Source organism: Ranitomeya imitator, chromosome 5 (assembly GCF_032444005.1).
Source record: "Ranitomeya imitator isolate aRanImi1 chromosome 5, aRanImi1.pri, whole genome shotgun sequence".
Lineage (NCBI taxonomy): Eukaryota > Metazoa > Chordata > Amphibia > Anura > Dendrobatidae > Ranitomeya > Ranitomeya imitator.
In genome coordinates, this window is record NC_091286.1 from 507,452,309 (window position 1) to 507,464,325 (window position 12,017).

Sequence of the window (12,017 nt, forward strand, 5' to 3'; positions counted from 1 at the left end):
TTCCAGTAACTTAGCCACCACCACCACTACCATATCTTGCACACGGTCAAGTCTGAGTAGCCATGAGTGTGGACCGGATATTCCTCACCCTGATTCTCCTTCCCCCCACCATGATGAGTTCTCTGAGACAACTGATCCCACACTTGGACACTCGGAAGAGTTAAGTTTTCCCTTTCAAGATTCCAGACTCATGGACGGCCAACTTGAAGTGGGGCCAGATGAGATTGCATGTAGTGATGCCCAAAGCTTTGACCAGCCACGGTCACACGAAGGCTATGGTGGGAAAGTGTCAAAAGAGGTGGACGATGATGAAACACAATTGCCAGAAAGTCAGGAGGAGGAGCAGGGTGCAGATGTTGAAGACGAGGTGGTGGATGACATAGTGACTGACCCAACCTGGCAGGAGGACATGCAGAGCGAGGAGAGCAGAATTAATGGGGAAGGAGGCATATCACCCCAACAGGCAGGAAGAAGCAGTGTGGTGGCCACAGACAGAAGGCGGGCATCCGTTTCCCGTACCACAAACATGAGGGAAGTTGTCATTCCAGCTGTTAGATCTTCCAGAGTCTGGTTATTTTTTAACGTCTCTGTCGATAACCCCAAACAGGCCATTTGCAGCACCTGCCATGCACACATCAGCAGGGGTAGCAAAACTACCAGCCTGACCACCACCAGCATGATCAGGCACATGGCAGCAAAGTAAACAACTTGTGGGCCAATTCCCAGGGTCCAGGAACACTGTCTGCAGGTGACACCACTGCTTCTTCCACTGTTTTGCATAGAAGCCTATCCCCAGTCCACCGTGCATGTGAAGATGCCTCTAGCCCTGCACCTGTTGTTGCCCACAGTCAAGCAGCACCATCATCAAGCCCTTCCACATCCTTGTCCCAGCACAGCCTTCAGTCATTGGTACGCAAGCGTAAAAACCCAGCCAACGCCCCACAGGCCACAGTAATAAATTCTAACATTTCTCTTTGCTAGCGCTCAAAATGTTGCCTTTTAGGTTTGTTGAGATGGAAGCTTTCCGCAACTTGATGTCGGCGGCCGTCCCAAGGTATTCGGTCCCCAGTCGCCACTATTTCTCCCGGTATGCCATACTAGCATTACACCAGTATGTGTCCCACAACATTACCCATGCCCTCAACAATGCTGTTACTGGGAAAGTCCACCTAACCATGAACACGTGGACAAGTGCTTGTGGGCAGGGACCGTACATCTCACTGACAGTACACTGGGCTGAAATAGTGGAAGCCGGGACCCAGTCGGACCTTGGGATGGAACACATCCTCCCCACGCCGAGGATTGCGGGCCCTACGTCAATCAGGGTTACCCAAACAGTCTACAGCTCCTGCACCTCCTCATCCTCCTCTTCAGCCTCTATCTCTGAAATCAACACATCAGTCAGAAGCTGGAAGCACTGCAGCACTGCCTCAGCCAAATGGCAACAGGCTGTGCTGAAGCTAATCTGCATAGGTGACAAAATGCACAATGCAGAAGAGTTGTGGACAGCGCTGAAAGAGCAGTCAGATATTTGGATGACACTGCTGAACCTACAACCAGGCATGGTCATGTGTGACAATGGCCGGAACCTGTTGGCAGCTCAGAGGCAAGGTGAACTAACACACGTACCTTGCCCGACCCATGTGCTTAACCTTGTGGCTCAGCATTTTCTGAAAAGCTACCCGGAGCTGCCGGATCTGCTAGCGAAAGTACGCCATCTGTATGCCCATTTTGGAAAGTCAGCTACAGCTTTAGCCGCCCTTGCCGTACTTCAGCAGTGTTTGCAGCTTCTGGCTCACTGACTGGTGTGTGATGTCCCCACATGATGGAACTCTACACTGCATATGTTGGAAAGGATTTGTAAGCAGAAGAGGGCAGTTGTTGACTACCAAGATCAACAAGGCCATCGATATTCAGTTAGGACTCCACACATAAGACCTCAGGAGTGGACATGGATGCCAGACATATGTACCATCCTACGTTTAGTGTAACGGTACCTTAAAGGTACCGTCACACTCAGCAACTTTCCAACGATCACGACCAGCGATACGACCTGGCCGTGATCGTTGGAAAGTCCTTGTGTGGTCGCTGGAGTGCTGTTACACAGACAGCTCTCCAGCGACCAACGATGCCGAAGTCCCCGGGTAACCAGGGTAAACATCGGGTTACTAAGCACAGGGCCGCGCTTAGTAACACGATGTTTACCCTGGTTACCATTGTAAAAGTAATTCCCTTTTCCAGCAGCGGCTACTGGACAAACAACAACAGGCCAGACTCCTTACGCAGACCTGGGGCTTGTTGGTTGATCAATGAAGGGCAAATTCAAATACGAGTGCTCCGCCTGTGGGGGAATCCACCCGGCAGCTCGGTGCCCCTGACCGGCAGGAAAGTTACCAACTAAACCCCAACAAACAGTATGCAAGGACTCCAGGGAACGTAGTCGCATTGGGCCCATGGTTAGACCGGCACCCTAAAAAAGAGGCAGCTGGCCAATTACGATTCGGGTTTATTTATGTTTTTTTCATCCCGTTCAAACTAAAAAATTCGTTTAACATTTCAAAACATTTAAAATCCGCTAGAGAGCATTCGGAAGTCCTCCGAATTAAGATCAAGAAAGATGTGGCCTTAGTCAGAATTGTCGGGCCTTTTCAAGCCCCCCTTTCATAATTTATGAGTTTCGCCTTTAGGAGCCATTCCCAAAAAAGAGCCTGGTTCATTCAGGCTTATTCATCACCTGTCATACCCCAAGGGAGATTCAGTCAATGAGAGATTATTTTTTTACTTAACAGTAGGGTTGAGCGAAACGGGTCGTTCATTTTCAAAAGTCGCCGACTTTTGGCAAAGTCGGGTTTCATGAAACCCGATCCGACCCCTGTGCGGGGTCGGCCATGCGGTACGCGACTTTCACGCCAAAGTCGCGTTTCAATGATGCGAAAAGCGCCATTTCTCAGCCAATGAAGGTAAACGCAGAGTGTGGGCAGCGTGATGACATAGGTCCTGGTCCCCACCATCTTAGAGAAGGGCATTGCAGTGATTGGCTTGCTGTCTGCGGCGTCACAGGGGCTATAAAGGGGAGTTCCCGCCGACCGCCATGTTACTGCTGCTGATCTGAGCTTAGGGAGAGGTTGCTGCCGCTTTGTCAGAAGCAGGGATAGCGTTAGGCAGGGTCCATTAACCACCAAACCGCTTGTGCTGTAGCGATTTCCACTGCCCAACACCACCTTCGGTGTGCAGGGACAGTGGAAGCTACATTTTTTTTTTTTTTCCCCCTCAGCGCTGTAGCTCATTGGGCTGCCCTAGAAGGCTCCCTGATAGCTGCATTGCTGTGTGTACGCCGCTGTGCAAACCAACTGCTTTTTTCAAAGCACAAATCCTCTTGTTCCTTCCTTTCTGCACAGCTATCTTTTTGGTTTGTACACACTTTTTATTTAATTTGTGCATCAGTCCACTCATTATTGCTGCCTGCCATACCTGGCTGAGATTACTGCAGGGAGATAGTAATTGAAGGACACTCCCTGTTTTTTTTTTTTTTTTGTGGGAGATTAAGATTGACATTTCTGCTAGAGTGCCATCCCTGTCTGTGTCATCTCTCACTCAGTGGGCCATAGAAAGCCTATTTATTTTTTTGCTTGATTTGGGTTATAAAATCTACCTGAAAAAATCACTACATCAATCAGTGGGAGAAAAATATTGGCCTCAGGGCTTGTGTGCCACTCTTGACTCCTGTGTGCATCATCACTCACTCAGTGGGCCATAGAAAGCCTATTTATTTTTTTGCTTGATTTTGGTTCTAAAATCTACCTGAAAAAATCACTACATCAATCAGTGGGAGATTAATATTGGCCTTTGGGCTTGTGTGCCAGTCCTAAGCGTGCCATCTCTCTCTCTCAGATAGTGGGCCATAGAAAGCCTATTTATTTTTATTTTTTTTTATTGGGTTTATAAATTTTCCCTGGAAAAAAAAAAAAAAGTGGGAGATTAATATTGGCCTCTGGGCTTGTGTGCCAGTCCTGAGCGTGCCATCTCTCTCACAAATAGTGGGCCATAGAAAGCCTATTTATTTTTATTTTTTTGGTTTTATAAATTCTCCCTTAAAAAAAAAAGGGAGATTAATATTGGCCTTTGGGCTTGTGTGCCAGTCCTAAGCGTGCCATCTCTCTCTGTCTCTCAGATAGTGGGCCATAGAAAGCCTATTTATTATTTTTTTTATTGGGTTTATAAATTTTCCCTGGAACAAAAAAAAAAAAGTGGGAGATAAATATTGGCCTCTGGGCTTGTGTGCCACTCCTGACTCCTGTGTGCGTCATCTCTCACTCAGTGGGCCATAGAAAGCCTTTTTATGTTTACTTTGTTTTCTAAATTCTCCCTGAAAAAATCATTTTATTTTCTTTGGTTTCTAAATTCTTCCTGAAAAAATCATTTTATTCTATTTTTTTTTTTTCCTAAAGTCTCCCTGAAAAAAAAAACAAAAAAAACAAATCAGTGGGAGATTAATATTGCCCTTTCTGCTTGTGTGCCAGTCTTGACTCCTGGGTGTGCCATCTCTCTCTCTCTCTCCAATTGTGGGCCATAGAAAGCCTATTATTATTTTTTTTAGCTTGATTTGGGTTCCAAAATCTACCTGAAAAAATCACTACATCAATCAGTGGGAGATAAATATTGGCCTCTGGGCTTGTGTGCCACTCCTGACTCCTGTGTGCGTCATCTCTCACTCAGTGGGCCATAGAAAGCCTTTTTTAGTTTTATTTGTTTTCTAAATTCTCCCTGAAAAAATCATTTTATTTTCTTTGGTTTCTAAATTCTTCCTGAAAAAATCATTTTATTCTATTTTTTTTTTCCTAAAGTCTCCCTGAAAAAAAAAAAAAAAAAACAAATCAGTGGGAGATTAATATTGCCCTTTCTGCTTGTGTGCCAGTCTTGACTCCTGGGTGTGCCATCTCTCTCTCTCTCTCCAATTGTGGGCCATAGAAAGCCTATTATTTTTTTAGCTTGATTTGGGTTCCAAAATCTACCTGAAAAAATCACTACATCAATCAGTGGGAGATAAATATTGGCCTCTGGGCTTGTGTGCCACTCCTGACTCCTGTGTGCGTCATCTCTCACTCAGTGGGCCATAGAAAGCCTTTTTTTGTTTTATTTGTTTTCTAAATTCTCCCTGAAAAAATCATTTTATTTTATTTGGTTTCTAAATTCTTCCTGAAAAAATCATTTTATTCTATTTTTTTTTTCCTAAAGTCTCCCTGAAAAAAAAAAAAAAACAACAAATCAGTGGGAGATTAATATTGCCCTTTCTGCTTGTGTGCCAGTCTTGACTCCTGGGTGTGCCATCTCTCTCTCTCTCTCCAATTGTGGGCCATAGAAAGCCTATTATTTTTTTAGCTTGATTTGGGTTCCAAAATCTACCTGAAAAAATCACTACATCAATCAGTGGGAGATAAATATTGGCCTCTGGGCTTGTGTGCCACTCCTGACTCCTGTGTGCGTCATCTCTCACTCAGTGGGCCATAGAAAGCCTTTTTTTGTTTTATTTGTTTTCTAAATTCTCCCTGAAAAAATCATTTTATTTTATTTGGTTTCTAAATTCTTCCTGAAAAAATCATTTTATTCTATTTTTTTTTTCCTAAAGTCTCCCTGAAAAAAAAAAAACAAAAACAAATCAGTGGGAGATTAATATTGCCCTTTCTGCTTGTGTGCCAGTCTTGACTCCTTGGTGTGCCATCTCTCTCTCTCTCTCCAATTGTGGGCCATAGAAAGCCTATTATTTTTTTTAGCTTGATTTGGGTTCCAAAATCTACCTGAAAAAATCACTACATCAATCAGTGGGAGATAAATATTGGCCTCTGGGCTTGTGTGCCACTCCTGACTCCTGTGTGCGTCATCTCTCACTCAGTGGGCCATAGAAAGCCTTTTTTTGTTTTATTTGTTTTCTAAATTCTCCCTGAAAAAATCATTTTATTTTATTTGGTTTCTAAATTCTTCCTGAAAAAATCATTTTATTCTATTATTTTTTTTTCCTAAAGTCTCCCTTAAAAAAAAAAAAAAATCAAATCAGTGGGAGATTAATATTTACATTTGTGCTTCAGTGACAGTCCTGCGTGTGTGGCATCTCTCTCATTTGTTGCCACCAACAACAGAGTGTGTAACATTGTGCCTGATTTTCGTTGTGGTCTCACTCACCTGTAAAGGGGTAGCTAAATCATACTGAAGTTATAGCTCACCGTGTAATTTGTGTGACAGCAACAAATACCGTTAGTTTGTTTACGTTTTTAAAACAATGAGGAAGTATGGTGGAAGAGGTCGTGGCCGGGGGCGTTCATTGTCAGCTGGTAATGAGGGTAGTGGTAGTGGTGGAGCATCAGCTGGTCGTGGGAAAAAAAATATTGCACCTAAGTCTGGAGCTGTGGAGCCAGGTTCGTCGTCTGGCTACACAAGGCCTCGAACGCTCCCTTTTCTGGGAGTAGGAAAACCGCTTTTAAAGCCGGAGCAGCAAGAGCAAGTTTTGGCTTATCTTGCTGACTCAGCCTCTAGCTCTTTTGCCTCCTCTCGTGAAACTGGTAAATGTCAAAGCAGCGCGTCGTTAGTGGATGTTCACGGTCAGGGACAAGTCGCTTCCTTGTCCTCTTCAGCAAAAACAACAACAGAGAAGAATGCAGCAGGCGACACAACGGGTTACTCCATGGAGCTCTTTACACATACCGTCCCTGGCTTAGAAAGTGAAGCAGTTAACAGGCCATGCCCATTACAAGTTGAATCTGACATGGAGTGCACTGATGCACAGCCACAGCCAGACTACTATGCTGGTCCTTTGACTCAGACCACAACATTGCCCTCGCAGGGTGCTGATCAAGAATCAGACCCTGATGAGACTATGTTGCCCCGTCACGAACGCTATACCACCGACCGACACGGTGACACAGACGAAGTTGCGCACGAGCTACAAGAAGAGGTAATAGATGACCCAGTTCTTGACCCCGATTGGCAGCCATTGGGGGAACAGGGTGCAGGCGGCAGCAGTTCTGAAGCGGAGGAGGAGGGGCCGCAGCAGGCATCAACATCGCAACAGGTTCCATCTGCCGGGCCCGTATCTTGCCCAAAACGCGTGGCAAAGCCAAAACCTGATGGAGGACAGCGTGGCCATCCGGTTAAAGCTCAGTCTGCAATGCCTGAAAAGGTATCCGATGCTAGAAAGAGTGCAGTCTGGCATTTTTTTAAACAACATCCAATTGATCAGCGCAAAGTCATCTGTCAAAAATGTTCAACTACCTTAAGCAGAGGACAGAATCTGAAAAGTCTCAATACAAGTTGCATGCATAGACATTTAACCACCATGCAATTGCAAGCCTGGACTAACTACCAAACGTCCCTTAAGGTTGTAGCACCCTCGGCCAATGAAGCTAGTCAGCAACGCAACATCCCTTCCGGCAGTGTAGGGCCACCATTTTCCGCACCACCTGCAGTATCTGTGCAGGTTTCTTTGCCAGGCCAAAGCAGTCAGGGTCAGGGAATCACCAGTTTCGTAGTAGGAAACACTGCATCTAGGGCACCGGTGGCAACAATACCATCTCCCACCGTCTCTCAGTCTGCCATGTCCACCGGCACCCCCGCTAGTTCCACGATCTCCAGCTCTCCAGTCCAGCTCACCCTACATGAGACTATGGTTAGAAAAAGGAAGTACTTAGCCTCGCATCCGCGTACACAGGGTTTGAACGCACACATAGCTAGACTAATCTCGTTAGAGATGATGCCCTACCGGTTAGTTGAAAGCGAAGCTTTCAAAGCCCTGATGGACTACGCTGTACCACGCTACGAGCTACCCAGTTGACACTTTTTTTCCAGAAAAGCCATCCCAGCCCTCCACCAGCATGTTAAAGAGCGCATCGTCCATGCACTCAGGCAATCTGTGAGCACAAAGGTGCACCTGACAACAGATGCATGGACCAGTAGGCATGGCCAGGGACGTTACGTGTCCATCACGGCACACTGGGTAAATGTGGTGGATGCAGGGTCCACAGGGGACAGCAAGTTTGGGACAGTTCTGCCTAGCCCACGGTCTAGGAAACAATTGGCTGTAGCCGTTCGCACCCCCTCCTCCTCCTCTTCGTCCTCCTGCAGAAGCGAGAGCTCGTCCACAGACCGCAGTCGCACAACCACTCCATCCGCAGCTGCCACTGTTGCACACCAGGTCTCCCATTATGGGGCAGCTACTGGCAAACGTCAGCAGGCTGTATTGGCTATGAAGTGTTTGGGCGACAACAGACACACCGCGGAAGTTCTGTCCGAGTTATTGCAGAAAGAAACGCAGTCGTGGCTGGGCACTGTAGATCTTGAGGCAGGCAAGGTAGTGAGTGATAACGGAAGGAATTTCATGGCTGCCATCTCCCTTTCCCAACTGAAACACATTCCTTGCCTGGCTCACACCTTAAACCTGGTGGTGCAGTGCTTCCTGAAAAGTTATCCGGGGTTATCCGACCTGCTCCTCAAAGTGCGTGGACTTTGCTCACATATCCGCCGTTCGCCCGTACACTCCAGCCGTATGCAGACCTATCAGCGTTCTTTGAACCTTCCCCAGCATCGCCTAATCATAGACGTTGCAACAAGGTGGAACTCAACACTGCACATGCTTCAGAGACTGTGTGAACAGAGGCGGGCTGTTATGTTTTTGTGGGAGGATACACATACACGGGCAGGCAGTAGGATGGCAGACATGGAGTTGTCAGGTGTGCAGTGGTCGAAGATTCAAGACATGTGTCAAGTCCTTCAGTGTTTTGAGGAATGCACACGGCTGGTTAGTGCAGACAACACCATAATAAGCATGAGCATCCCCCTAATGCGTCTGCTGATGCAAAGTTTGACGCACATAAAGGATCAGGCGTCTGCAGCTGAGGAAGAGGAAAGCCTTGATGACAGACAGCCATTGTCTGGCCAGGGCAGTGTACAGGACGAGGTAGCGGGCGAAGAGGAGGAGGAGGACGAGGAGGATGATGGGGATGATTATATTTTTAATGAGGAAGCTTTTCCGGGGCCACTGGAAATTGGTGGCGCGGCAAGGCCGGGTTCTGGTTTTTTGAGGGACACAAGTGACGTGGATTTGCCTGAAACTGCCCCTCAACCAAGCACAACCGCAGATTTGAGAACTGGAACTTTGGCCCACATGGCGGATTATGCCTTACGTATCCTCAAAAGGGACACACGCATAACTAAAATGATGAATGATGACGAAACCAGGGATTCAAGCTTCAGGAGGCTAATTTGCATATTCCAGGTGCCTTCTGGGAGAAGCGAAGTCTCCCTAACCTAGAAGATCGTTGGGTACAGCCGGGACCAGCTGCTTCGAAAGCATCACCAAACCAGGGATTCAAGCTTCAGGAGGCTAATTTGCATATTCCAGGTGCCTTCTGGGAGAAGCGAAGTCTCCCTAAGCTAGAAGATCGTTGGGTACAGCCGAGACCAGCTGCTTCGAAAGCATCACCAAACCAGGGATTCAAGCTTCAGGAGGCTAATTTGCATATTCCAGGTGCCTTCTGGGAGAAGCGAAGTCTCCCTAAGCTAGAAGATCGTTGGGTACAGCCGGGACCAGCTGCTTCGAAAGCATCACCAAACCAGGGATTCAAGCTTCAGGAGGCTAATTTGCATATTCCAGGTGCCTTCTGGGAGAAGCGAAGTCTCCCTAAGCTAGAAGATCGTTGGGTACAGCCGGGACCAGCTGCTTCGAAAGCATCACCAAACCGCGCGCCGTAATTTTTGCCTGTAGGACATTATTGCAAGAGAGCTTGGCTGAGTAGATTACACAAGAAGGAAAACACACAGCAAGTCAGCAGGATCTAGGAGCAACATGGCAGATGTGACAACCTACATGGTGAGCTGCAGCATGTGCTACATGTTCACAGATCGACCAGAAGAAGAATCCAATTTCACCTGTCAGAAGTGTAGACTAGTGGCCCTTTTAGAAGAAAAGGTGCGGGGTCTGGAAGAAAGAATAGCAACTTTGAAACTCATCAAAGAGAATGAAGACTTTCTAGACAGAACAGAAGCATCTCTACTGGTCACAGAAGGTGCAAAAAGTGTCAGAGAACCTCCAAAAGCAGATGAGTGGAAGCATGTGACCAAAAGAAGCAAGAAGACCATGGAGAAATCACCAACCACACAACTGAAGAACCGATATCAAATCTTTGTAGAGGATGAAGATGGCACACCTAAGAATGAAGCAATACCAGCAAGCAAAAAAGAAAAGGGCACACAGCAACAAGTGACAGCAAAAAGTACAGCCAAGAAGCAACGAAGAGTGGTGGTGGTGGGAGACTCACTACTGAGAGGCACCGAAGCAGCCATCTGCAGACCGGACATAACTGCAAGAGAAGTATGCTGCCTTCCAGGTGCGATGATCAAGGATGTGACCGATAGGATACCAAAGCTCTTCAGCTCCAAGGACGTCCACCCATTTCTTCTGATACATGTTGGCACCAATGACACGGCAAGGAAGGACCTACCGACAATCTGCAAGGACTTTGAAGAGTTGGGGAAGAAAGTAAAGGAACTGGATGCACAGGTAGTTTTTTCTTCTATCCTTCCAGTAGACGGGCATGGCACCAGGAGATGGAACAGGATCCTTGATGCAAACAACTGGCTAAGACGATGGTGCAGACAACAAGGATTTGGATTCCTGGACCACGGTGTGAATTACTGGTATGATGGACTCCTCGCCAGAGACGGACTACACCTCAACAAACCTGGGAAACACACATTCGCCAGAAGACTCGCTACACTCATCAGGAGGGCGTTAAACTAGAAGAAGAGGGGACGGGAAGAAAAACATTAGACTCGAACAAAGACGACCCAGGAAAACATACTCAGAAGGGAGGTAAGAACATTTCTAAAACAATCCACAGTGAGGAGATTGGAACAAAACAAAATCCTCTAAACTGCATGCTCGCAAACGCCAGAAGCCTGACAAACAAGATGGAAGAACTAGAAGCAGAAATATCTACAGGTAACTTTGACATAGTGGGAATAACCGAGACATGGTTAGATGAAAGCTATGACTGGGCAGTTAACTTACAGGGTTACAGTCTGTTTAGAAAGGATCGTAAAAATCGGAGAGGAGGAGGGGTTTGTCTCTATGTAAAGTCTTGTCTAAAGTCCACTTTAAGGGAGGATATTAGCGAAGGGAATGAGGATGTCGAGTCCATATGGGTTGAAATTCATGGAGGGAAAAATGGTAACAAAATTCTCATTGGGGTCTGTTACAAACCCCCAAATATAACAGAAAGCATGGAAAGTCTACTTCTAAAGCAGATAGATGAAGCTGCAACCCATAATGAGGTCCTGGTTATGGGGGACTTTAACTACCCGGATATTAACTGGGAAACAGAAACCTGTGAAACCCATAAAGGCAACAGGTTTCTGCTAATAACCAAGAAAAATTATCTTTCACAATTGGTGCAGAATCCAACCAGAGGAGCAGCACTTTTAGACCTAATACTATCTAATAGACCTGACAGAATAACAAATCTGCAGGTGGTTGGGCATTTAGGAAATAGCGACCACAATATTGTGCAGTTTCACCTGTCTTTCACTAGGGGGACTTGTCAGGGAGTCACAAAAACATTGAACTTTAGGAAGGCAAAGTTTGAACAGCTTAGAGATGCCCTTAATCTGGTAGACTGGGACAATATCCTCAGAAATGAGAATACAGATAATAAATGGGAAATGTTGAAGAACATCCTAAATAGGCAGTGTAAGCGGTTTATACCTTGTGGGAATAAAAGGACTAGAAATAGGAAAAACCCAATGTGGCTAAACAAAGAAGTAAGACAGGCAATTAACAGTAAAAAGAAAGCATTTGCACTACTAAAGCAGGATGGCACCATTGAAGCTCTAAAAAACTATAGGGAGAAAAATACTTTATCTAAAAAAATAATTAAAGCTGCCAAAAAGGAAACAGAGAAGCACATTGCTAAAGAGAGTAAAACTAATCCCAAACTGTTCTTCAACTATATCAATAGTAAAAGAATAAAAAC